We start from the raw sequence: 25,694 nt of genomic DNA, 5'->3' as shown, positions 1-25,694 counted from the left end.
ATTTCTCTTTAAAAATGTTTGTTCAGAAAGAAATATCATAATAGGCCCTAGATGCTTTACTTCCATATTTCAAAGGGCGAAAAATTGTCGTGTGCCCTCACTGATTTAATGTACCGTCGGTTCCACAGTCTGTCAATTCCCTGCCGCAGCAGGAACATAACGGATAGCACTCGGGAGTATCGCGTGTCTATTACCAAAGTTCACTCTCGGTTTATCCCTCACAGAATTTCAGCTCAAAATATACAGCTGATGACTGATTTCAATGGATTAGAAATTTCAAGAGGAACCAATGCGATAACAGTGATACTCAAAATCGTATTCTGTTTTTTAAAGCAGGCAGATACGTCAAATCTGGATGAAGACTCTGAAGAAGACGATCTATCCTCGGTGAGTGGTTATACTAATGTCAGGGAAAATAAGGTGCTTTATTAAAAATAGTAAAAAAAATATCGTGTAATTTTGCGTGTTGTGTGGCTTCAGTGTTTTGCAAAGTATTCGAAAAGATTTATGAAATGAAAAATCAAATTCAACAACGAAAAATCATTAAAAAAAACGAAAAAACCAAACAAATATACTAGTAAATGTCTTCAGCCCCGTGTATCCTTTTGTCAAACTGTTTATCAGAGGTGAACAATACGGAAACAGATAGACTATAAGATTATACATGTATAGCATTTTTAGCTCACCTGAGCGTGACGCTCGAGCTCACCTTCGGGCGTCCGTCTTGCGTCGTGCGTATTAATATAAACTTGTTACCCTTTCAGTTAAAGCACACACACACACACACACACACACACACACACAACAAAAACAAACAAACAAACATACGAAAACAAAAACAAAGAAAAAACACACGACAGATTGTCATCGAATTTATATACCAGGCCGCTTCGATCCCCAGCGTAATATGATATCAATTTCATTTAAAAGTGGGTGAAAAGCTGAGTGTTATAATGAATGATTCACCTAAATCATTTAGATGTTTCAAAGCGTGGACTGAATCGCCGTTTGCCCTCGAAACGTATACCTTTTTGTTACCCTGTCTGCCGATACACCTCCGTTAGGGCCTATGATATGAATACCAATACGATATTTCAGCTCGAACCTTTATAATTAACAGCGTAATGTAACAGATTTCCCTCGTATCACATAATAAATTGACACTTCCCATGCAGTTAGCTTTGCATGCATTATATTCACCTTCCAGTCGGTTACTTGGCCCTAGCAATGACCTATTCAACTCACCTGAGGATACTTTTTTTTGTCCATTAGAATGATATTATATCTTTTTTTATTCTCACCCTGACCCTGCTGTTTTGATAAGAACAGTAAGTCAAAGAATGTTACACAATATATTTACGCGAATAAGAATTATTACTGAATATAACAAAGACTAATGTATATTTTTAAGTATAGTTCGTTAGATAAGCCACCAGGTAAAATTTATATCAAATAGTGCTACCTTAGAAGTAGTTTCTTCCATTCCAATTTTTAGGTGTTTGTGTTGATAATAAACTTTCAGGGAAATATCACATTATATTTGTAAAATCATTTCACGTAATATATAGGTGTAATAAATAAATTAAGATATTGGCTTCCTTCATCAACAGTAATGATGGTATATTCAAGTTTGGTATACCGTATATGAATTACGGAGTATTAGCTTGGGGTAATACTTATCAGAAATAATATGTTAGATAATCAAATCAAATAATCAAATCAAATCAAATTAAATAATCTTTCATTATTGCAAAATAAGACCCTCATAATTGTTTTTAACCTCCACTCACTATAACGCACACTGCTTGTTTCTCTTTTCCGATCACAAAATCTTGAAGATAAAGGGTTTTTGTTCACTTTAGCTTGGCCAATTTAAGTCCAATTATAAGAGTAAACATCTCCGCAAAATATTTCAAGATTTATTTCACAGAAATGGTCATATCATGCAACAATCGATTGAATTCCATCTTCCCTTATTCAGAACAGTGTATACCCAAGATGAATTCGCATACTCTACTGAACCAGAACTTTGGAATAACCTTGGCAACCGTTGCAGTCAAGACAGTATTAAAGAGATCTTGTAAACTTACTATGTTTATATATAAATTGAGAAAATATTTACTTTTTGGCATGTAATACCTTTTAATTTTCATATAATGATATTCGTGGTTTCGCTTGACGCGCCGATGGGGTGGCGTGTTCTGAAATATGCAGACTCTTCTGCATTCTTCTGTCCTTCTTTTCCTCTCTTCTGTTCTCTCTGTAGTTTTGTAGTGTTCTAAGTTGTCTTTCTTGTGCGATGTTTCGTTCTTGTCAATAATTGAAGAGTTTGTTCGCAAAAACTGATAAATCCATATTTGCCAAATGGAGATATATGCGATTAAATGTCAAGAAAAATAAAGAGAATAATAAGATTTTTTTTGCTTCTTTTGACCATAACTTTAAAAATGTACCTTCATATGTAGTGACCAATATATCATTTAAAAGCTATTATTTTCTACTCTATGACAGAGACCGTACATTAAAATCTTCAAAAATGGACTTATCGGTTTTTGCGAACAAACTCTTCAATTATATCTATCTTTTCTTTTTTGGTTGTTCTCCTTTTTAACGAGTGTAGGCAATGCACGTGAATGTGTGTTGACACGTACTATATGTATCTATACTACTGTGAATTTTTCACTGTATTTTCTGCACTTTAGAATAATTACAGTTTGAATAAAGATGATGTATATTTATTTATCATGTTTTGAGTGATCCATGTATTACAAGCTCTAGTATCTAAATCAGATAGGCCTACACTCTGCAGTTTCATGTATCGTTGTATAATCCCGAATCGCTCGTTCCGGTTACGCTCGAGAATTTATCATTTTGATATCACGCATATTATGAATTTGACAAAAAAAGGTCTAACCTCGGAATGAGTCATACGTCAGTATAAGACTTTCTTTGAAAAGGGTTAAAAGCATAATTGTCATATGAAAGCCCTGAATCTGGTGTTCCTTTCATTTATAATTTCAGATGAATTCAACAATGCAATAAAGAAAGATAGAGAAATAAAATGCTTTCTTAATTAAAGATGCAATTTGAATGAAAGTCATAATACATACATTCATGCATACAAACTTAAAATAGGCGTACATTGATCATCATTTCCTACCGCATCAAATTCTCTTGAACTAGGATTGGCCGGGTACTTCTTATGTGACTTAAAACAATTTCATGTTTCGTGACGTCAGCCTCGTTTTATTTTTTTTTCAATTTATTGATATTTTGATGTCATTTCTTGACAATAACATGATATTTTACAGCTATTGATATCTCGACAAAGTGAATGCAATCTCGATGAGGCTTCGCTGAGCCAGCGACGAGCGCCTGCACTACACCATACTGCGCTGTACCAGTGCACTGCGCTCCTACAATGTGTGCGCCGCTCTCGCACTGTACACTGCATGCACTCTGTGCACGAGCAATATACCCTGCACTCCCACAACCGCACTCACGAACAACTGATTGTATAGATAGACATTGTAAATGACGTCTCGTATTCCAGTTTTACTCGTTTCTTCGCCCCGGTAACATAGCACTCCACGTCCAAATCACGTACAAAAAGTTATGAAAATCTGGTGGGCGTGGTTGCAAGTGGTAATTTTTTGGTCAGTTTTGGTTTGGCCATGCTTTGTACGGGGTATGGCCGTTGGCGGCTGTTCCACTGCTGAAGCACTGCCTAAGCACGGCTAACCACGTCCAGCCACGTGTGTGTACGCGGAAAAATCCATTTGTCAGCGATAAGCCGCTAAACACACGCTATTTCCCGTGATGCCAACGCGTAACACGCATCAGATGACCGTGCTCTATATCCGTGACAGACCGCTAAACTTTCGCGTCTTTACCGCGTCTCCCCAAGTTTTAATCACTGCCGGAACACGGATTATCACGTTTGTTTCACGTGTGTTGCACGTCTTTACCACGTGTGCCGCCCGTGGTTGTCCGCGGAATACAATTTTGAACAGTTAAAAACTTTTTACGGCGTCCGACGCCGTTCAGTTCAGATTTTTCCCCGCGTCCTGCCACGTCTATAAATCGACCGTAGCTCGTCTTAAACTCGACATCAACGCGAACAACATCGTCTGCTTCACGGGAAACCACTTTTTGACGTGTTTTGGTCGTGATTAAGCCGTAAATTGCTGTGTGACCGGGGTTTTATTTACTTCAATTCAACTTTGTTTTTTCATCGTTATTGCTGTATCGTTAGGGCTTGTAGTAGCTAAAAATGTAAAACTTGTAAAGTTGCTATCGCTACAATTCAGTTTTTACTCATCTATATCATTACTATCTTTATCTAAGTCTAGATTTTTCTCTTGTAGAATATACATGTAGATTATTCTAATGCCATTTACTCCTTTCGAGGTTCCATCTGAAGATATGGAGTATTTTCATGACTGGCATAGCAGTATTTTCTTCGGGGCTGCGCCCCTCAAAAAATCATGAAAATAGTGCTATGCTATGTCGCCTCAGAATCCAAAATTTCAACTATAGAACCTCTCAGTGCGTGCATATAGTATATATGACTACTACAATGTATATTGAATGTCTTCTCTACATAAGATACAGTCATATTCTACGATTTTACAAACTTGAATGTGAGTTTACTGACACCGTTTTCTTCTACTTTTCAATGAGAGGAATGTTGAAATCAACATTTCAAATAAACACTACTACTCGAACACCAATCATGAATTATAATATTCACATACACTCATGTTCTAAAAATGTGCTGTCAGCAGAAATGTTTCATATATCGTAAAAGTTGTCCACGTGATAGATTAAAGTTCTTGAAGAGGACTTCATTGGAAAGCTTTGATGGGCCATGGCAAGTGTGAATTTCAGAGGAACCAGTGCGCTAACAAACTATATTCAATATTTCGTTTAATTGCAGGCAGATACGTCAAATCTGGGTGAAGACTCTGAAATAGACGATCTATCCCCGGTGAGTGGTTATCTAGTGCAAGGGAGAAACATGGTAAGGTAAACCTTAGTGATTTAGGCAATGTACGCCATATAGCAACAAATGCAGGCAATGCACGCGCATGTGTGTATGTATGCATGCACTTTTTTGAGTTTCTCATCGTATTTCCTGCACTTTAAAATAATTACAGTTTGAGTGATGTTTGTTTTGAGTGGTCCATGTATTACAATCTTAGCTTTTTTTTCATGGTGGACCACTCTTTTTTTTTTCTATACCTACTTTGTTGTCCTTCAGAGCATGACTAAGTGTTCTCAGTTATATTAATTATGTTATTATATACTACAGGTATATGCGATTCACTTTTCGTTTTGTATTAGATTTTCTGTTTTGATTGATGGAAATTAACCAACCATGTGATTGTTTTCCCCATGCTTTATATCATATTTTATTTTGTTTCACCTCTTGTTTGATAAAAAAAAATAAACTGAACTGAACTGAAACCTGAACCTGGAGTCATAAAGTTTTGGGCGTGTTGTTGTTGGGTGGCTCCAGTGTTTTAAGAAGTATCACAAAAGACTAAGAAGAAACGGAAGATCCGATTTGAATAACAGAAAAACTCCACGTAGACAAAGATACCAGTTTTGATACCAGGTAATTTCTTTAGCCTCGTGTATCCTGCCTTTTCTATTTTTTTTCCGTAATACACCAGTACTGCACCTGTAAATTGATATTTCTTGCAGGTTTATATATCTGTATATTGTTTGGATAATTCTGAATTGTTCGTGCCGAATATACATGGGCATTAATAATTTTTTTGTATCAGACATATGAATTTGAAAAAAGAAAAGAAATTAAGTGTATCAGAAATTTCATAAGGAACCAATGCGACAGTCATATTCAAAATCTATTTTGTCTGCAGACAAATTCGCTAAGTCTGGATGAAGACTCTGAAACAGACGAAATGTTGTCGGTAAGTGTTAATGTACTGTAGGGAAGAAACGGTACATTTATACTTAAATATTTTAAGCAATTGTTTCTCATGTAGCAATGAAAAATCATCTACTTTTTAGCGTGTTGTGGGTGGATGGCTTCACTATTTTGCGAGGCATCAGAAAAAATCTGAAAAACACCCTCTCACACACAATGTCATTAAAATCATTCAAATCCCCCAAGGATACCAAAATTGCACTAGTACTAGCTTAAGCAACGAATTTCCTCGGCTTTGTTTATCCTTCTGCCTTTCCCCAAATTGTTTGACAAACTCCTAAATATACGTGACAATCGTTTTGATTGAAGCCATACAAATAACCCCCCCCCCACACACACACACAACAAGCGTACGCTCTATTGGAATCAGTCATAAACAACACAAGAACCATACCTATACGGAATGCTAAAAGAACCTTTTAGAGCTGTATCAAGGCCTTGTACAGATATATCTATACTAAAAATGTCAGAAGGAAACAACAAAACATATCAGTCTAAACCACAGGTGAGCTCTTGTGATCGATCAGCGTCGTGCTAGCGTCGTGCTAGTCAGTCGTCCGCTGCGCGTATTGCATAATCTTTGTAGGCCTATACATTTTTATTTACTTCTTGATAACCTCGTGACGTATTTTCACCAACTTGGCATGCATCGCAACCCAACAGGGTAATAGAATCTCAGTGTCATTAAATGAATAAAAAGCCGAGTATCATTTTGATAACCTTGAATTGTTAGTGCTGAGTATGCAAGAGTCTTAATCATTTCGACTTAAGGCTTATGAATTATACACAAAAAATAAAAATAAAAAAAAGAATGTTTACGACTTCGGATTGAATTATAAATGACAAAAAGGCTATCTACGAAAGGGTCAAAAGCATATGATTATAAGGCCCACATTAAATCTGATATCTAATGTACCTTTTCTAATAATTTCGGAGGAATACAATAGTGCCAATACTGACACAGTGAAAATAACAGTCAATGACAGTTGGTTGATCATAATGATTTCTATTTACGTATCCGAACATATACATCGAACGTCATTGTCTTCTTTGCACAAGATGCCGTTGAGTCACAGTCTACGATCTTATACGTGACTTTACTGACATTGTCCACTTTTACTTTCTAAATGAGAGGAATGTTTAATAAATACAAAATAACTTCAAGAAAAATATTACATCGTAATGAAATCACAATACTTATCTTGATACAATGACATAAGCTAATATTCTAAAAATGTGCTCTCATCAGGAATGTTTCATTTGAATATCGTAATAGAACGAAATGGCTCGAAGACGTCATCATTTAAAGAAAGTCTAAATTGATGGCTCATTTATTTGTTTAAGAAATTTTAGAAGGAACCAATGCGACAGTAATATTCAAAATCTTGTTTAACTGCAGAATGTTTTGCTACGTCAGTATGAGGACCACGACACAGACGAAATGCCTTCGGTAAGTGTTCATCTATATAGTGTAAAGGTAAAACATGGTTATATAAATTGTACGTACCTTGATGGTTTAAAGGGGATGGCTAGTAACTGATCAGTGGGAATCAGTGTGAATGCAGTAAAGGGGATGATTGTTCCAATCCTTGTGGGATTCATCAAGAGTACATTTTATATCTATTGTACATTATATATCTATTGTGTGGAAATTATGTGCTTCAGAAGGGTCTCAGATTCAAGTAATGTGCAGTTTAATGTTTCCAGGTTAGCATGCCTGTATACAGTGACGGGGCGATCGTTAACAGCCCGTTAACGATCGCCCCGTCACTGTACAGGATAGAATAGTATTCGTTCTGCAAACATGATGATGTGGTTCCTATTATAATATTACCTTCGTGTCTTTTGTGCAATAATTAACAGTCTCACTATAGAATGCTTCAGATAACTTTTTTATTTATTAATAGAACGGTTTAAATGTCCTTAATGCAAAATAACTTAACCACATTACAAAAAAAAAGTTATGTGCTTGTATTTTGCAGCTGATTCTGAGTTTTGTTGTTTTTTCATCTTTCAACAAATATTAAGTTTGACACATTTTTCGTGTTCTAATATTTCCGTTTGCATTAACAGTGCATGTTCTTATCTCTTTCAATACTTACGTTACTCATGTTATTTTTCACAGGATCTTCATAAGGCGATATCATTGGGACAAATTGAGCAAGTGGAAATGTTATTGAATTCGAATGTCAAAGTGGAAGAAAGAGACCGCTGTGGACGGACAGCTCTGAATTTGTCCACATCGTTGGCCAAAGAGTCAGCTGCAGGGTAATGATCTTTTATTTTGTGATGGTAACACTTGCTAAACTGTCGGACTTGCTTCTGGAAATGAGCACAAATTGTCCCAAAGAAGATGCATCACACTTATGAAATACGTCTTCAATGCTTTAGATTTTAAAGTGTCTTCCGATGCTTTTCCTGATGTCTTGCTCGATTAGTTAACCATTACCAAGCTTCTGCAAATTTTGTCATAATGCCATCACTGTGATGATGGGGCACCTGAATAGCTTGTATGTGTCCTTGTGTACTAAAGTTGCGTTAGAAATGTATCTGTTCTATCCTTTCGCTTCTGAAACACATTTTCAATTGATATCTGCTCTTGGTTTATGTATGAAAATTAAGAATTTTTGCATTATTGAAGAAACTGCCACAAATAGCATAAATTCTGCGCTGATAATCATGATTATGTTTGATCGCGTGGAAGACGTTTTGTGATTAGTACTTAATCGACATCGAGCTCCTTAGGCTGATAAATAGGGTGATAGCTGCCTATTTATTATATACGGCACACGCAGAGTGCATGGAGTTGACTGGTTTTTTCTTCTTTTTTTATGTCAAATTCAGACAGAATTTTCACCTTTCTGTTGTCGACGATGAGTGGAGTGAGCAGTATTGATTAAATCTGAACAAAACTGTTGGCGAACGTGATACTGATGTCATCCTTGATATACAGAGTTGGCATTGTCCTTGTCACAATCTTGAATTAACAAAACCGGTCATTTAGTCCTAAGTTTACGCAGTTTATCTTGGAATGGGATCACAGTATACTAATACATTACATTTTCTCTCGTCTTCGTGCATCATTTCACAGGTATCAAAGAGATATAACTGAGCTCCTTCTGAAGCACAAGGCCGATGCAAACGTGCGGGATAAAGCCGGACAAACGCCTCTCCATTATGCTGCTACAAATGGCCAAGAGGGTATTGTGCGCTGCTTGATTGGAGCACACGCAGAAATAAATCCACGGGTCAGTATATCCATCTTAAGTATAACGCAAGCAGCAATCCTACCTGGGATTCCGGAAGAGCTCATGATACGTACATGCAAATCTTGAACCTGAATGAAGATAATTCTGGCTGACCCTTTAAACTACGTCTATAAAATCTAAAGAATTGAAAGAATCTGCATGACGGAGTGAAGAAGCCAATTTGTTGATTCTTTTGTGTGTGTGTGTGCATGACAAACATCACTATGAGAAGATATCTACTGAAACGTAATATGGGGATAACCATATTCAGGTGTGTTTAAATCCAGGACTTCAAATTTATGCGAAATTCGATTCAATTGTTGTTTTTTTATGTTTCGACAAAACATATAGTGTTACATACTTCATTATTTTTGTGATATATTCTGATCTCACAATACATCGTTCACATTTCAGTTAACGATGTGAGATGAATAGGGTGTAATATGCAGGACTAATGAAACATTTCATTACGAAATATAATTATGAATAAGTACGCATAAAAAGTATAAAAAAGAGTGTCGGCTTTTTCGTTGGTACAGTTTGCATGAAAAACAAAGTAAATGGTAAAGTATGCCTAACAAGATTTCATATGAAATGAGAAGGAACTTGGAGATTTACCGAAAACCGCATGTAGGCTATTCTCTTTACAAGTTACATGCAGTTAACAACTATACATATACCCATAATCATACACATAATTATGCTATGTGCAGTGTGAGAGAGAGAGAGAAAAGAGACAGTGTGTTTGTGTATGATTTGTGAGAGAATCTATGACGTCTCAGAATTTCACACTATTTCGGGATGCTTATGTGTACTGGAGGATTTTTTTTTCATTCTGTTCCTTTGGTTTTCTTTTGTGAAGAGAATTATCTGTTACTATTTCGTTACAGCTGTTTTGTTCAATGTCTTACTTTCTTTTATTTTCATGCTCATGTGTAGTCTGCAAACGGTTCTTCACCCCTTTACCTTGCGTGCATAAATGGGCATGTGAACTGTGTGCATGAACTTTTGAAGGCTGGAGCCAATGTCGACGAAAGGACTGAGAGGGGATTCACGCCTCTTCACTCCGTTATTAAAAGGTATTCCTCTGCTTTTAGTTGGTATCTGCATGCGCTCTACAAAACAAAAGAAAAACGGTCATTGTCTTGAACTTCTCATTCATTCTTAGTTGATTCATCTTATCAAAGAGAGAGAGAGAGAGAGAGAGAGAGAGTTTCAGATAGGAACAATGAATTTTTATGTTGATTGCGTCTTTCGAAAGATCAGTATTAAGCCTCGAGTAAGCCTCGGTTACACCGGAGCTGCAAATCCAAGCGAATACACATAATAAGATTCGGGTGGATTCGGAAGCATTCTGTTCTCCTTCCCCAAATGGGCAAAAAATCAGAAGGGTTTCTGGAACAATTCGGCTCGTTTTTAAATGGTCAAAACCAGCCGAATACCCTCAAAACTATTCCCGAATGTGTCCCCGAAAAATTTCATTCGGGCCACATTCGGGTTGTATTCGGATGGAATTCGGTTTGATTCGGGGAGGCATTCGGGGCATTCCGAGCAGATTCGGGCCTATTTGTATCATTATCTGACTAACGGCCCGAATCATCTAGCCAAATAGACCCGAATATCACGAATAGAGCCGAATCTGCCCAGGATGTCCCAAATACCTCCCCGAATCCATCCGAATCATTATCCGAATACAGAGCAAGAGCAAGTGAACCGAATAGGCCAGAATACGGCCGAATAGCAGCCGAATAGGTCGAATTAGCGGTCAGAATGACCAGAATAGCCTCGCGAATGTAGCCAGATTGGCGATTCTGCTCTGATTCGGGACCTATTCAGAATGAATAGAGCGCTTACCTCTACCATGCCGGCCAGCAATAGTTCCGGTGCCAAAGTCAGATTTTGGGCCTTACCTTGTCTTACCGTCCACCCATTTTTGTTTTGATGATTTTACCCTATTTCGGGGAAGCTGAATGCGAATCTGTATGATGCAACTCTTGCATCTTTGAGAATTTTGAGATATTCAAGATTGCCGCCAGAATGGCCGCCAAAACAGAAATTCCCATGTATTTCCTTCTAAATGGTGAAAAATTTGAAAACAAGGATGCATAGATATACCCTATCTCAAGGCGCTGCTTATGCATTCTTGGTGATTTTTCAAATGCTGAAGATGGCTGCAAGAATGGCCGCCTAAAACGGAAATTCTCAGGTATTTCCTTCATAAATGATGAAAACTTGAAATCAGTTGGTGGGTTTACCCTGTTTTGAGGGTGCTGAATCCGAATCTGCATGATGCAACTTTTGCATCGTTGAGGGTTTTGAGATGTTCAAGATGGCCACCAAAAACTTGTACAGTTCCGAAATGAATGGTGAATATATATACATACATATTTAATATGTAAGATATGAGAAAGGAAGGAGAAATCGGTGCGTAGCTTTGACATCATTATTCCTCTTACTGTTCATCCTTTTTGGAAAAGCGCAAGAGTTGAAAAATTGGTCTCCGCCGGGGATCGAACCCGGGTCTTTGGCATGGAACGCCGACGCCTTAACCGCTTGGCCACGGAGACGTCATAGCGATTCAGGCATAATGATGTCAAAGCTACGCACCGAATTTCTCCTTCCTTTCTCATATCTTACATATGCAAAATTATTCAGGAGAAGCCAAGGGAGGCGCGCAAGAGTTGAAAAATTGGTCTCCGCCGGGGATCGAACCCGGGTCTTTGGCATGGAACCCCGACGCCTTAACCGCTTGGCCACGGAGACGTCATAGCGATTCAGGCATAATGATGTCAAAGCTACGCACCGATTTCTCCTTCCTTTCTCATATCTTACATAAATATGCAAAATTATTCAGGAGAAGCCAAAAAGCTGTTGTAGCGGTGACTTCTTTCGCAAAAATATACATATATATATATATATATATATATATATATATATACATATATATCCTTTCTCTCATCTATGTTTATCATTTCACAGGAATCGAGGTGGCATACTTGAGATCCTTCTGCAGCACAAGGCCGATGTAAACGTGCGGGACAAGGACGGACAAACGCCTCTCCACTATGCTGCTACTAATGGCCAAGAGGATTTTGTGCGCTTCTTGATTGACGCACATGCAGAAATAGATTCGTGGGTCAGTATCAAGATAAAGCATAATGCAAGCAGCAATCCTTTCTCATGTTCCTGAGATCCCGGAAGAGCTCATGATACGTGCTAATGGATCCGTTTGCTTAAAACAAGATAAAATCCTTACAGCTCAAATCAAGATGTCTGACTGACACAGTATGGAAATACCTCCTAAAATTAGTGCCGATCGTGTACATAATAGTCACCAATGTGAGATGAACAGAGTAAAATATGCAAGACTTAAACATTTTATAACGAAACACAATTGTGGAATGTAGAAGAAAAAAAAAATCCCCAAGGAGTCTTTAAACGCTTCCGTCAAAGGAAACACTTATACCGGAATTATTTAATTTTTACAGATTACATGAAATTATTATACGTGGTTACTATAAGAGGTTGCACCTTCACAGAATGAGATGAAACTTAACTGACGGGGAACCCAACTCACTGTGATTATAAGCTATACAGAAATACTAATGTAGGGCTACATACACGATATGTATGTGTGTGTGTGTGTGTGTGTGTGTGTGTGTGCGTGTGAGGGTGTGTGTTTGAGAGAGAATCTATAGGGAGTCAAAATCTTACACTATTCCGTGATGCTCATCTGTATTGGAAAAAAATTTGTTCCGTTCCTTCTTCAGTGTCTTTTGTTGGTAAAAATATCTTTTACCATTCCATTACGGCTGTCTTGAAAAAAAAAAATCTTTATATTTAATCTTATCTTGATACTTTTGTTTAGTCTAGAGACGGTACTTCTCCCCTCCACCTTGCTTGCCAGAATGGGCATGTGAACTGCGTGTATGAACTTGTGAAAGCTGGGGTCAAAGTTGACGAGAAGACTGACGAGGGTTTGACTCCTCTGCACACCGCGGTTGAAAGGTATCTCTCCACCCAACGAAAACCACCGAAAAAGGCCTTTCAATTGTCTTCAGTTTATCTTTTACTACTCATCCATTCGTCTTCTCCTTTTAACTTATTGAAGATATCCCAGATTCCCAGTATCAAGCTTTGAGATTTACATTCATCCTATTTACTATTGTGTTGCATTACTGTAAGAAAGATTATGTTTTTTATCAATATGGAAGACTTTTTTCCCCTAGCACCACAGTTGATGGCAATATCCTTCTACAGCTCCAGAGTGAGCTAGGCATTGTTTCTATAGTAGATCGGGTTTGTTTTCATATGCCATCAAGGTAATTTACCGCATAATGTCGCACTAGTAGTTACCAGTCTACTCATTGATTGAACTCCCCCTTCCTACCTTCACTTTTTTGCATGCCAAAGTGTCAAGGAGCTTATGGAAATAGGCGGATAGATTGATCACTTGACAATATTGCTTGAAATACATGGCTAGTCTTGATTGAGAAAGTATTTGGCGACATAGGTAAAAATTTAGATGTGTGCATGTGTGTGCTGTTGCCAATTTGTTTTGCTCAGTCAATTCAGATAGCTTCTGTAACTTTCACACATTCCATGGTGATGATGGGTCATCTGAGTAGAACATGTTATTATCAACGGTGCTTATGCGGACCCGGCCGGATGGAAATGCATTATAAACATTATGAAATATTTGTGTTCGGTCCCATCGCTTTTCTCAGTAAAGTTCCTAACGGTATTGGATGTTGGTTTGTGCATGAGATATGCACTACTTAAAGAGCCGCCACAAATGGCATAACTTCCGCGCTAATTGCTGACACGGCTAAAGGGAAGATTTGCGATCGACATCGACATGATAGAGGTACATAGTTGTCATGTTCCTCGTTTATCACTTCCCTATCACAAGAGACATTTGACACGTAGTCTATCATTCTGAACTTTATCAAAATCCCGCGGAGGCGTTATTTTCAACTTGATGCTTGAAAAGGATGTGACTAAGACCGTTATCAAAATCAACCACAAAATCAAAAATAAATTTTATCGGTACATGTATTATCAAAAACTGGCGAATACCAAGGGGGTGTCTTTTCTTTTTTTTTGTTAGTGCTGCTGACATGAAGAGCCGATATTTTAATTGACAAGAATGAGCACGACGAAATGTTGAATTCCAGCCGAATAACACAAACTGCAATTCAAGGCCTGTCAATTTCACGAGGATGATTGATAACCAATACCCTGACATTTATATTGATTCAGTTTCTACTTGATGCAGCCTTCTTGCGGTTGTCCAAGCCTACCCCCCCCCCCCCCGAAAAACACCTCCGCAGTATCTGACACTTATGTCGATTATCTGTATTTTTTGGATGAAAATACTCAATGAACAATCTTTTTTCATGTGATGAATTCAATTTTCTGAAAAACATGTTGAAAACCCAATTTTTTCATGATTGCAAAGAGCAGTATCTTCCAAATTTGTCTACAAGCACCAAATTTAGCAAACAACTATAGACAAATATATTCTGAGCAGATTTTTATATTTAACCTTTCAGAATTCTGACGTCTTCTTGTGTTGAGATGATAACGAATTATTTTTGAAAATGTAGTTACTTCCAATTAAATGTCATGGTAACAAATCATTTTGAGAAATACAGTATAATAGATGTTAATGAATGCAAAACAAAACTTTTGGCGTACATGGAAATAAAATGGTTGATGGTGTCCGTGTAAAAAAAAAAAGGAATAAACAAACAGGTCGTTGGGAACTAAGTTTATGCAGTTAAACTTAAAATGAGATCTAAACTACCTGATCTTCTCTCTTGTCTATGTATACAAAATCATTTATAGTAATCGAGGTGACATAACTGAGATCCTTCTGCAGCACAAGGCCGATGTGAACGTGCGGGATAAGACCAGACAAACGCCCCTTCATTATGCTGCTAGGAATGGCCAAGAGGATATTGTACGGTGCTTGATTAACGCACACGCAGAAATAAATCCGCGGGTCAGTATAAAAACATAAGGCAAGGAGTTATCCTTCCTGGGATCAGGGAAGAACTCATCATACGTAAAATATATCATTGAGACTACAAGAAAATCATAAGAATATTTACAGTTTTGATTAAAAGTCTGGCTGACCCTTCAAATTATATTTTTAAACTCTAAAGAATTGAAAGAAGTCTGCATATCGGAGTGAAAAAACCAATGTTGATACTTAATTATATGTCTGCATGCAGTGAGTCCACATCTTACAAAGATATCATAAAAAGACATCTAGCTGTTAAAACGTGATAGATACACCCTTTATGTGTGTGCATGTCTGTGTTTGTTTGTGTGCGTGTGATATTCTAATGTCGCAAATACTTCGTTAGTTCACATTAGAAAAAATTGAACAATTAGAACACAATAAACACATTAGAAAACAATAACGATGTTAATTTCTGCATGATATGTATCCACATGTGACAAAGATAATGATCTTGAAAAGACATCTGAGTTATTAAAACGTGATAGAAACATCCTTTGTGAGTGTATATTATATATGATATTAATATATGGGATATTCTAATGTTACAGATACTTCGTTAATTCACATTTAAAAAAATGTGAGATGAACAAAGTATAATGTGGAAGAATAATGAAACATTATATAGCGAATCACAGTTACGAAGTGTACGAAAAATCGTTCCGTTGTTTTCTGCAATGTTTAGGCTTCCGTCTACAGAAATAGTCAAATAGGTCTAACAGGTTGCATCTTCATAATATTAGAATACGAAAGAACTTATAAAGGTTACCCGGGGAACAAAATTTCTCCGTTTACAAGCTATACAGTTAAACAAATAGACATTATATACACAAGTATATTTATATATAAACTATATTTGTGAGTTCGTATATGTGTGGGGGTAAGGGTGCGCGCGCGTGTGTGTGTGTGGGTTGTTTGTTTGTTTTTTTCATAAGAGAATTTACTGAGTCGCACAATCTTACACTTTTTCGATATGTTCAGGTGTATAGGTTTTTCTTTTATTCTGTTCCTGTTTTTCTTTCGTTGGTAGAATCTTTTACTATTTCATAACTGTTTTTTTTTTTGTACAAGAAATTACTTTCTGTTGTCTTCTTGTTCCTGTGTAGTCTGCAAACGGCTCTTCACCCCTTTACCTTGCGTGCATAAATGGGCATGTGAACTGTGTGCATGAACTTTTGAAAGCTGGAGCCAATGTTGACGAAAGGACCGACGAGGGCTTGACTCCTCTTCACCCTGTGACTAAAAGGTATCCCTCCGCGTTCCAGTTGGTATCTCTGCTCTATTAAGGAAATGGAAAGCGACCTTTGTCTATTTGACAAGCTTGCTATTCATTCATCTTCTATATACTTTTTACTTCAATGAAGAAAGCTGGATATCTAATGAAGAAGATAATTGATTCACTGTAAGAGACAGGAACAGTTACTATGCATTTTTACGGCGACTGCGTTTTTCAAAAGATGGATATTATGATCATGTCATGATGTACATACACTCTTCTTTTTTTTCATGATTATCAAGTGATTATGTTGCATTACAAAATAAACAAACCTGTATGGGAGACGTTCTTTGTTGTTCTAATATCAGAATGTAGAGCATGTAGAGGGTGATATCCTTTAAGAGCCATACGTGATTTCAATGCAGTTCCAGTTGATGGTGGGGCACTTGAGTGAATTGTAGTACATGTTATTATCAACGGTGCTTATCACGGCCCGGTTGGAAATGCATTGTAAACAGTCACAAACGAAATATTTGTGTTCTGTTCCTTCGCTTGTTATTATGTCAAATACAAAAACACAAACAAAAAACTAAAGAACAAACAAGGGGGAGATGCAATCATTTCGCGCATGCTTAAAACCTGTCGCATCATATTGGAATGTTGGAATGGTAAGTCAACAGCCCAGATAAGTGGCAATTAAATCTATTTACACTTACGTGTAAATATATCATAATTGCGTGATGAAGTTACATTTAAAATCTCATTACTTTCGAGCGGCTTGGGTATATAGAAACATAAATGATCGATATCTCATTTCGTGAAAAATGCATATCGGACCGCACTGCTTTTTTGTGGGAAGTGGGCAGAATATTGAAATTTTAACCTTCACTAATCTTATCCTTTTCACTGCCTATGAATGAATAAACCGAAAGCAATATATGAATATACAAGGTACAGCCATATAGGCTCGAACTCACGAATGTAGTATAATATTGAAACCATTGTTTAAACCATGATTTCAATTGTACCACCTTCGTGAATTCGGGTCATAATGTTAAGTGTCATGACAATGTTATTCAATGAATCAAAATTTACATAGAAAACTAGAGGTACGTGTATATACATCAGTGTAAATCATCATTATACCCTTGTCATGATGACTCATTCGGTAAATTAATTGAATTCATATATATAACTGTTGGAGAAAATTGAAATAAAAAGGTTGATGATATCCTTGTAAAAACGAATACACAAAAAGGTCTGCGCTGTCTTAAAATACCTCTCCGGGCGTTCTCCGGCGAAGAATCACCCCGCGTTGGCATTCCACAGATTCCGTATTACACACGGGTTAAATGATGAGTGCCCCGTTTTTCCTTGGCCAATCAATAAGCTGCAAATGGAAGCATTTCACATAATTGCAATAGCAGTAGCAAACATGATGTCGTAATAATGTGCACGTATGTACCGACAGAGGCATGTAGGCCCTGTTTAATTAGTGTCATCTGTAGAAGCGTTGCAATTGGGCCTACTGGGCCTACTAAGGGGCTTTTACGCAGTTAAAGTTGGAATGGGATCACACTGCCTGCCCCTTTTTTCCGTCTATATTTATCAATTCCTAGAAATCGACGTGACTTAACTCCTATCCTTCTGAAGTACAAGCCCGATGTGAACGTGCGGGATAAGGACGGACTAACTCCTCTCCATTATGCTGCTAAGGGTGGCCACAAGAGTCTTGTGCGCTACTTTAGTGACGCACATGCAGAAATAAATCCGCGGGTCAGTATCTAAAGAATTATGCAAGTAGTTAGTGGCTAATCCTTACCGGGATCTCGGAAGAGCTATTATTATGTTCAAACATAATATCTTCGAAAATAAATGAAATTGTTTACTGCTCAAATTAAGTGTCTGCCTGACGGCTCAAACTCCATCTGTAACCTCTAGAGAATGAAAAGAATCTAGATGACGGAGTGAAGAAGCCATTTTCCCCCCCATATCATTAGGCATATTTGTGCATGTGATAGATTCACATCTGACGAGCAATATCACAAAAACATATCTAGTGAAACGTCATTATCATAAGGATAACCACATTGAGATGTGTCTATCATGAATTCAATTTGATTCAAATTCTACTTCCATATTCCGGCAAAACAAAGCACACTTTACTTTTTTTATACTTCTGATCTCACAATGTATCGTTCACATTAGTTAGCGATAGTAGATGAACAGATTATGATAATCATATGTAAGGCTTGAACACTTTTTACCAAAATATAATTATGCAATGTGCGTAAAATCAGGGAGGTGAGAGGAAACACCTCCCTGGTAAAATCATTCCTCATGGAGACTTTATTTACACTTCAGTGAAAGGAGGCCTTAAATCCCGAACGACTCATTTAGGTTTATTGGTACAGATTCACGAAAAGTGCACATTTTTTGCTATTAAAGTCAAGTATGCCTAACATGTTGCATCATGAGAAGGAACATAAAAATAAAGATACGGAGAACCCAACTTACAGTGTCTATAAAGGCCGTGTCACACCTTTCCGGGCAAGCCTTGCGTATACGACTTGCGAAGAACAATTTTTACTATACTCGGAGGTCCCCGCAGATGACCCGCACATGACAGTGCATTGCACGTATCTCATCCGTAGTCGCCCGGAGGTGCGCACGTAAATCTTTTTACCCGCAACTATGTTTAGGCCCTGTCACACCTTTCCGGGGAAGTTACGCGGGCTTGTTGAGGGTAGGAATATTCCAGCATATACCTGACAATTCCTGAGGGCTGACAAGGATTTGAGCAAGTCAGTGCATGTGTCTTACTTGCTGGACGCGTTCTACTTACGAGTTTACTGTGTGACCTTTGTACCAGTCGCGTCGGGGCTGACAACTCAGTGAAGGAATTCCTCTGAAAGAATGTCAGAAGTCCCACAGAATATCATCATCTTGGCTGCATACGGGACTGCGAAGTACCTGCATTGGAGTTGCCTGCGAGGTGCTTCCGCTAATAAGGGCCTCCTACTGGCGTCCTGCGAGGACCTCTCCGGGCATCCCCGCGACTCATCACCCGGAAAAGATTTTTGGTCATGCTCAAAACCTGGCTGCGGTTAAATCGGACTTGCGTGCGCACCTCTGGGCTACTACAGGCGAGATACGCGCTAAGTACTGTTAAGTGCGGACCAACTGTGGGGAGCTCCGTGTAGCAAATTCGTTTCCCCGCAAGTCAAGCCGCAAAACTTCCCCAGATGCGGTATAACAAGGCCTTGAGCATGCTCAAAACGTGTTCCGGGTGAGTTATGGGGATTCGCTCGCAGAGGTACACGCAGATCACCAGTGTGAGACCCTTACCAGCAGCACCTCGCATGCAACTCCGACGCAGGTACATCTCAGTACCTGTAAGTCGCTCGTAACAGAAAAAGGATCGGTTTCAAAGCTCTCACGCAGGTCACACGGAATATACGCATGTAGAAGGTAAGTAGTACGTGTCTGGTAGGTAAGAAACAGGTGCGAAACTCGCAAACATTCTTGTCCGCCCGCGGAAAATTTTCCTGCTTGCGGAAATCCATCCACGCAACAAGACCGGTTAGCTTGCCCGGAAAGGTGTGACACGGCCTTAAGCTGGAGTAATGCAAATAATACGCTATATCAGCATCTATCACATGTTATGTATGAGTGCGTTAGTGTACAAGTGGGGGAGGGGGGGGGGGAGTGGGTGATAGATGTGGGTGTGTGATCGTATGTTGTGAGAGAATCTAGGAAGTTTCACAATCTTACATACACGTTCAGGATGTTCATGCGTTACACCTGTTTTGAACAGTAAGGCCCGAATTTACGACGGTGATACAAATTAAACCATGGTTTAAACCATGGACAAAAACTATGGAGAGCCAAGCGTCGCACGGAATATTTCGTTACGAAATTGGTCATTTTGTCGACCAAATGACCGTTTCGTTAACGAAATTATCATTTAATGGACGAAAATGTTCATTTAGTTACAAAATATTGTCATTTCGTTGCAAAATAATCATTTTATAGACGAAATGACTGATTTCGTAACGAAATATTCCATGCGACACTTGGCTCTCCATGGTTTTGTCTATGGTTTAAACCATGGTTTCATTTGTACCACCTTCGTGAATTCGGGCCTAAATGTCTTACTTTCTGTTATTTTTATGCTCTTTTTCGGATCTATACTTGTAGTCTGCAAACGGTTCTTCACCACTTTACCTTGCGTGCATAAGTGGGCGTGCAGAGTGTGTGCTTGAACTGTTGAAGGTTGGAGCCAAAGTTGACGAAAGGACTGACGAGGGCCTGACTCCACTCCACTCCGCGATTAAAAGGTATCCCTCCGCCTTGCAGTAATATTTCTGCTCCATCAAACAAAAAGAAAACGGTCTTTAATTGTCTTAAACTTCTCATTCATTCTTCTCCTCCTTTTATAGATAGCCAGATATTTGATTCAGCTTTCAGATAGGAACAATGATTTTTTTTTTCGGTGACTACGTTTTCAAAAAAAAAAAAAGGATTATAGGCCCTAAATTTTATGTACGTGCACTCTCCCTGTTTTGATGACATTGTGGCATTTCCGAAAGAAACGGGCATTTTGGAAGACATTCTTTTTATGCCTCCGCCATGAAGTGTCGCCGGAGACATTGTTTTCGCGTTGTCCGTCCGTCCGTCCGTAATCAATTTTGTGGACAACATAATGTAACAGACCAGTTAGGGTAATCTCTGCAACCAAGCAACGTACAATTTGAATTGGCATTAGTGCCTTACTCGAGTCTAGTTTTGAGTCTAATCTTGTGGGTCTGAAAGGTGTAGACTACGCTCTCACATTTTTGTTTTCTTTTTGCTGAGGTACAAAAGAAACCTAATGTGTGTCTCACACACCCTATTGTTTTAGTGAAACATGAAGCATTGACCATACAGTGTTCAGGGTTGTGTGTAGTCATCAAAATGTGGTTGGGGACCAGGGAAACACTTGGAGCATGATGGATGGAAGCATGTCTTAGCTCAAAAGTTCCAGAAGTTTCAACAAAGTTTGTGGAGAAACAAGAGATCTGAACTTGAGTTCAAGTTCACTGGGTGACTTGGAAGTCACTTTGCACGGAGTCAAATCTCAAGAGAGCTCAAGAGGGCCACCCTCAAAATAAAGTCTGCCACAAACTGAACAAAATGATGGAGTCCTGTGTCAATTGTATCTAACCTGCTGTGTTACATTAACATAACTTAAGAACCATTGAGGTATCCAAATATAACTTGGCGTATGAGTGTACGAAGTTGTGCCTATCAACATTTTGTCGAAAATGCTCAAGATCGATCAAAGGTGAAAGGTCAAGGTCAACTTAAACTGTCACTATTTCCCCCATATCTACGCAATGCCTGATGGTATTTTCTTGAAACTTATAGTGTAAACATGCGTCACCAGATACAGATTCACTATGGAAAGTTTCGGGCCATTTGGTCAAAGTTTAAAGGTCAAGTGCAAATGCAAAAAAAAAAAAAATCATTATATCTCCATATCTCGAAAATTACTCAGGGTATCGTCATGCAATTGAATACGTATGTGCTGCCTGAGTGATTCTGTTTGGAGTTCTTGGGTCATGGAGTCAAAGGTCAAGGGTCAAAGGTCACGTTGAATTCTTAAGACTGTCACTATTTCCCCTGTATATATGCAATGCCTGAAGGCGTTTTTTTTTTTTTAACTAGATGTATACATGACATGTATAAGTTTTTTCATCTTGTAATAATGATGTATTACAAGATGAAGCTGCTCTGATAAGCTTTTGGGCTGTGGGGTCAGATATCAAAGGTTAAAGGTAAATGAAGAAGTTGAAATTTTACTTTTTCCCCATGTCTCGGAAATGGCTCAAGGTGATATCATGAAACTTGGTATATGCATGTACTGCCTGACTTTGATTCTATTCAAAATTTTTGAACCATTGGGTCAACAGTCAGGTTGAAATGCTAAAATTCAAGTATTTTAATTACGCTTCTTCTCCATATTAGGAGAATAAATCAATGCTTTGAAGTAATAAAACTAGGTACAACGTACATGTATATACTCATGAATTACAGTACAATGTGTAGGGAAAAATTTTGGCCATGGGATCAAAGGTCAAGCGAGAGTAAGAAGACATCCATCCAAATAAAATTCAGCTCAAAGAAAGTAAACACTCGACTCATTTTCGACGAACGAATCATTTGCTTTTTGCTTTATGTGTTTGTTTGTTTGTTTGTGTGTGTGTGTGTGTGTGTGTGTGTGTGTGTTTTACGGGGGGGGGGGGCAGTTACGTAAATCTATTTTCTCACATCGCCAAGAGGTACTCTAGACCTATTGGGAGAATGCGTTGTTGCGGAGGCATGCCAGTTGCCAATTCACGAGTTCGACACCCACGCACGCATACAGCCCTGAGTTCGATTCTACGAAGAAGGAGAAAAAAAAAGATGCTCAGGAGACTAACACATTTCGTGAATTATAATGTCATATAATGTCGATCTCGTGGGCCTTTTCTATCTAGTGCCTAATTCGTGGGCCTTGTTTCCTCCCGTCGAAGTAACGAGTCTCACTTGCTTTGTGTCGAGCTAGTGGGCTTATGGACCTATTTTCAGTGTCGAACCCGTGGGCCGTATGACTCGTGGATGTCGGTCTAGTGGGATAACCCCGATGTAGGCCTACCTCTTTCATATTTTTCTCTGTACGCCCGGTGAGTAGTCTATTTGAACTAAAATCCAAATAATTTTATGGATCCATTACTTCCAACTTTTGTGTTTGAACAGGATATGACGAAGACCGTTATCGAAATCAAGCACAAATCAAAGATTTTTATGGATATTATCAGAAACTTGCGAATATCTTGCCAAAGAGTTGGCTTCATTATCAATGTGGTGCTTATAATATGAAGAACCGATTCCTTCGTCGACAGCAGAAAACGTGCACGACAAAGATTTTGAACTTCATTTTAGGTCACTATATGCTATGCAAGGCCTGCCGACTCCTCATAGATGTCATGATTATTTTGATAACCAAATACTTAGACATTTATTTTGAGCAAATTATTTTGTAGATGCAGCCTTGTTAATGTTGCCTAATATAATTATGTACAAAATCTTTGCTGCCGGCTTTGATTGAAATAAATTGAAATTCATATTTTGAATATCAAATGTATATCCATACATTATATAGACAGTATAGACAATGTCAAACTTTAAAGCCGATAAACAAGAATGAGTCAACAAAAACGGCCGTTCAGAACGAAATTTACGCAATTTATCTCTGATTGGGATCACACTACCTCAATTTTTCTATAATGTACGTTCAACAATTATTCACAGGAATCGAGGCGACATAACTGAGATCCTTCTGCAGCACAATGCCGATGTAAACGTGAGGGATATGGCCGGACAAACGCCTCTCCATTATGCTGCTAGGAAAGGCTTAGAGGATATTGTGCGCTGCTTGATTGACGCACATGCAGAAATAAATGCGCAGGTCAGTATCTATAAAGGCTCGGTCACAAATGCCTTTACGAACTGCTATGAACGCCGTACGAACGATTTTTAGACAATTTCGCACGATCTTCTTAGGAAGGCCGTACGAAACCAGCATTCGTTGACCGTTCGTAGACCGTTCGTAAGTTCGTAGCCTGGTCAATGGTCTTGTTCAAGATTTTTTTTTACCTTCGTACGAAACCCTCTCCTCGCAAGGCGGATGGACGAACGTCGTGCGAACATCGTAAGAACTACGCAAGATTTTGCAGGGTCGAGAGACAATTCTAGAAGCCTTAAATTCTGCTAAAAAGAAAAACAAAACAAAACAATGTACCGTTATCATATCGTAAGATCCTAATAAAAGGGACTTTCTATACTGTTTTTATACTACCCTCTCAACAAATACATCAGTTTTAAACCAAAATCACTCTGTTCATTTCCAATATTATTTATCATAATGTACTGTAGTGTACTGGTACATCGTTTTTGCATTATCTTTCATTGTTGGATGGAAATAAAGCGACATTGGCGTGGTATTAGCGTTTTCACCGTAGCGTTTTCACCGAAAAATGATGAATAATTGAAAAATACAGCAAAATTCACGAGGAATTCCTTCTTTTTTTTTTAAATAAAGGGATATACACTCTATCAGAAGCTTTGGATATTCCCTTCGCCGTCTTGAATAAAGACTAACCTCACCGCGTGACAACTGTTGACATCATAACCCTTTGGATATTCCCTTTGCTGCCTTGAATAAAGACTAAGCGCACCGCGTTCATAAAGGCTCATAAGCGCACCGCGTTCATAAAGGCTCACCGCGTTCATAAAGACTCAACAAGATGGAAGTTAAATGTGTTTTGAGTAGTTATTTTAATAAGAAGTGGCAAAAAGATGGGAAGAAACACAGTCCCCTTTAAAAGAAGTACAGAAGTATGTAAGTGGAAAATATGAATGCAGATTAAAAAACAGGAAAGAACAAATACTTATTCATCAAGTCCGTATGGGTAATATTGGACTGAATTATGATAAGTGGAAAGTAAATTTGCATGAAACAGGCAACTGCCCCTATTGCCCCGAAAAGGAAAATTTAAGTCATTTTTTATATGATTGTCCGAAATATTTGATAGAGAGAGCCATGTTGATCGCAGACATTGGAGGCAAAGATCAACGGGATATCAGAAAAGTATTATCCACAAAAAATGTTGATCATTTGAGGGCATTAATCTCATATGTGAAGAGAACAAGAAGGTTTTCTAAAAGACTTATATAAGTCTTCTAGAGTTATACAGATAATTATCTTTTGAGTTTTATCTAATTTAGATTTGCACACTGCACAACCGGATGTTTGCTTATTACATAATGAAAAAAAAATGAATTATTGTAAATTATATGTTTATTTAATGGAAAGTATATATGAAATAATATTATAATTTTGATGTTTATATATCGTATTCGGGAGTCTGCTTGTGCACCATATATACATGCGTTGGGCAGAGGGTCCTGAGTGCGGCAAATGAGGGATCTAGGTCTGTGTGCGCGACCGAGAAGCCTGCTCAATGTAACGAGCCGGGCTGATCAGAGTTTGCCATCAGCATGCACCAGAACTTATTTGCCCCAACCGTATAACAGCAGACACATAGCGCGCATAAAAATGATAGTCAAAAGTTATTATTTTTATTTATTTATTATATGTAAAATAATCATATTATAAAGATAAAGGCGTAAATATTCATATTTGAATGACGCGCCTCAAAT

General features: G+C 38.1%; 3 long non-coding RNA genes across 3 annotated transcripts; all 3 read left to right on the top strand.

Moving 5' to 3' along the window:
• The first annotated feature begins 5,887 nt into the window (after positions 1–5,887).
• Positions 5,888–8,161, top strand: LOC139732651 (uncharacterized). The gene is made up of 3 exons (XR_011711037.1): positions 5,888–5,939; positions 7,356–7,406; positions 8,082–8,161. It is a non-coding gene; the product is annotated as an uncharacterized lncRNA (long non-coding RNA).
• A 4,037-nt stretch (positions 8,162–12,198) lies between these two features.
• Positions 12,199–15,120, top strand: LOC139732649 (uncharacterized). Its single transcript, XR_011711036.1, has 3 exons — positions 12,199–12,340; positions 13,073–13,212; positions 15,055–15,120. It is a non-coding gene; the product is annotated as an uncharacterized lncRNA (long non-coding RNA).
• Positions 15,121–16,365: 1,245 nt separating this feature from the next.
• Positions 16,366–20,756, top strand: LOC139732648 (uncharacterized). The gene is made up of 3 exons (XR_011711035.1): positions 16,366–16,478; positions 18,068–18,224; positions 20,649–20,756. It is a non-coding gene; the product is annotated as an uncharacterized lncRNA (long non-coding RNA).
• The last annotated feature ends 4,938 nt before the right edge of the window (positions 20,757–25,694 follow it).

This window comes from Diadema antillarum, unplaced genomic scaffold, assembly GCF_040938485.1.
Source record: "Diadema antillarum isolate AM-2024a unplaced genomic scaffold, OU_Dant_1.0 seq00000442_RagTag, whole genome shotgun sequence".
Lineage (NCBI taxonomy): Eukaryota > Metazoa > Echinodermata > Echinoidea > Diadematoida > Diadematidae > Diadema > Diadema antillarum.
The sequence above is the reverse complement of the archived record's forward strand: the minus strand, read 5'-3'. Positions and strand labels throughout refer to the sequence as shown.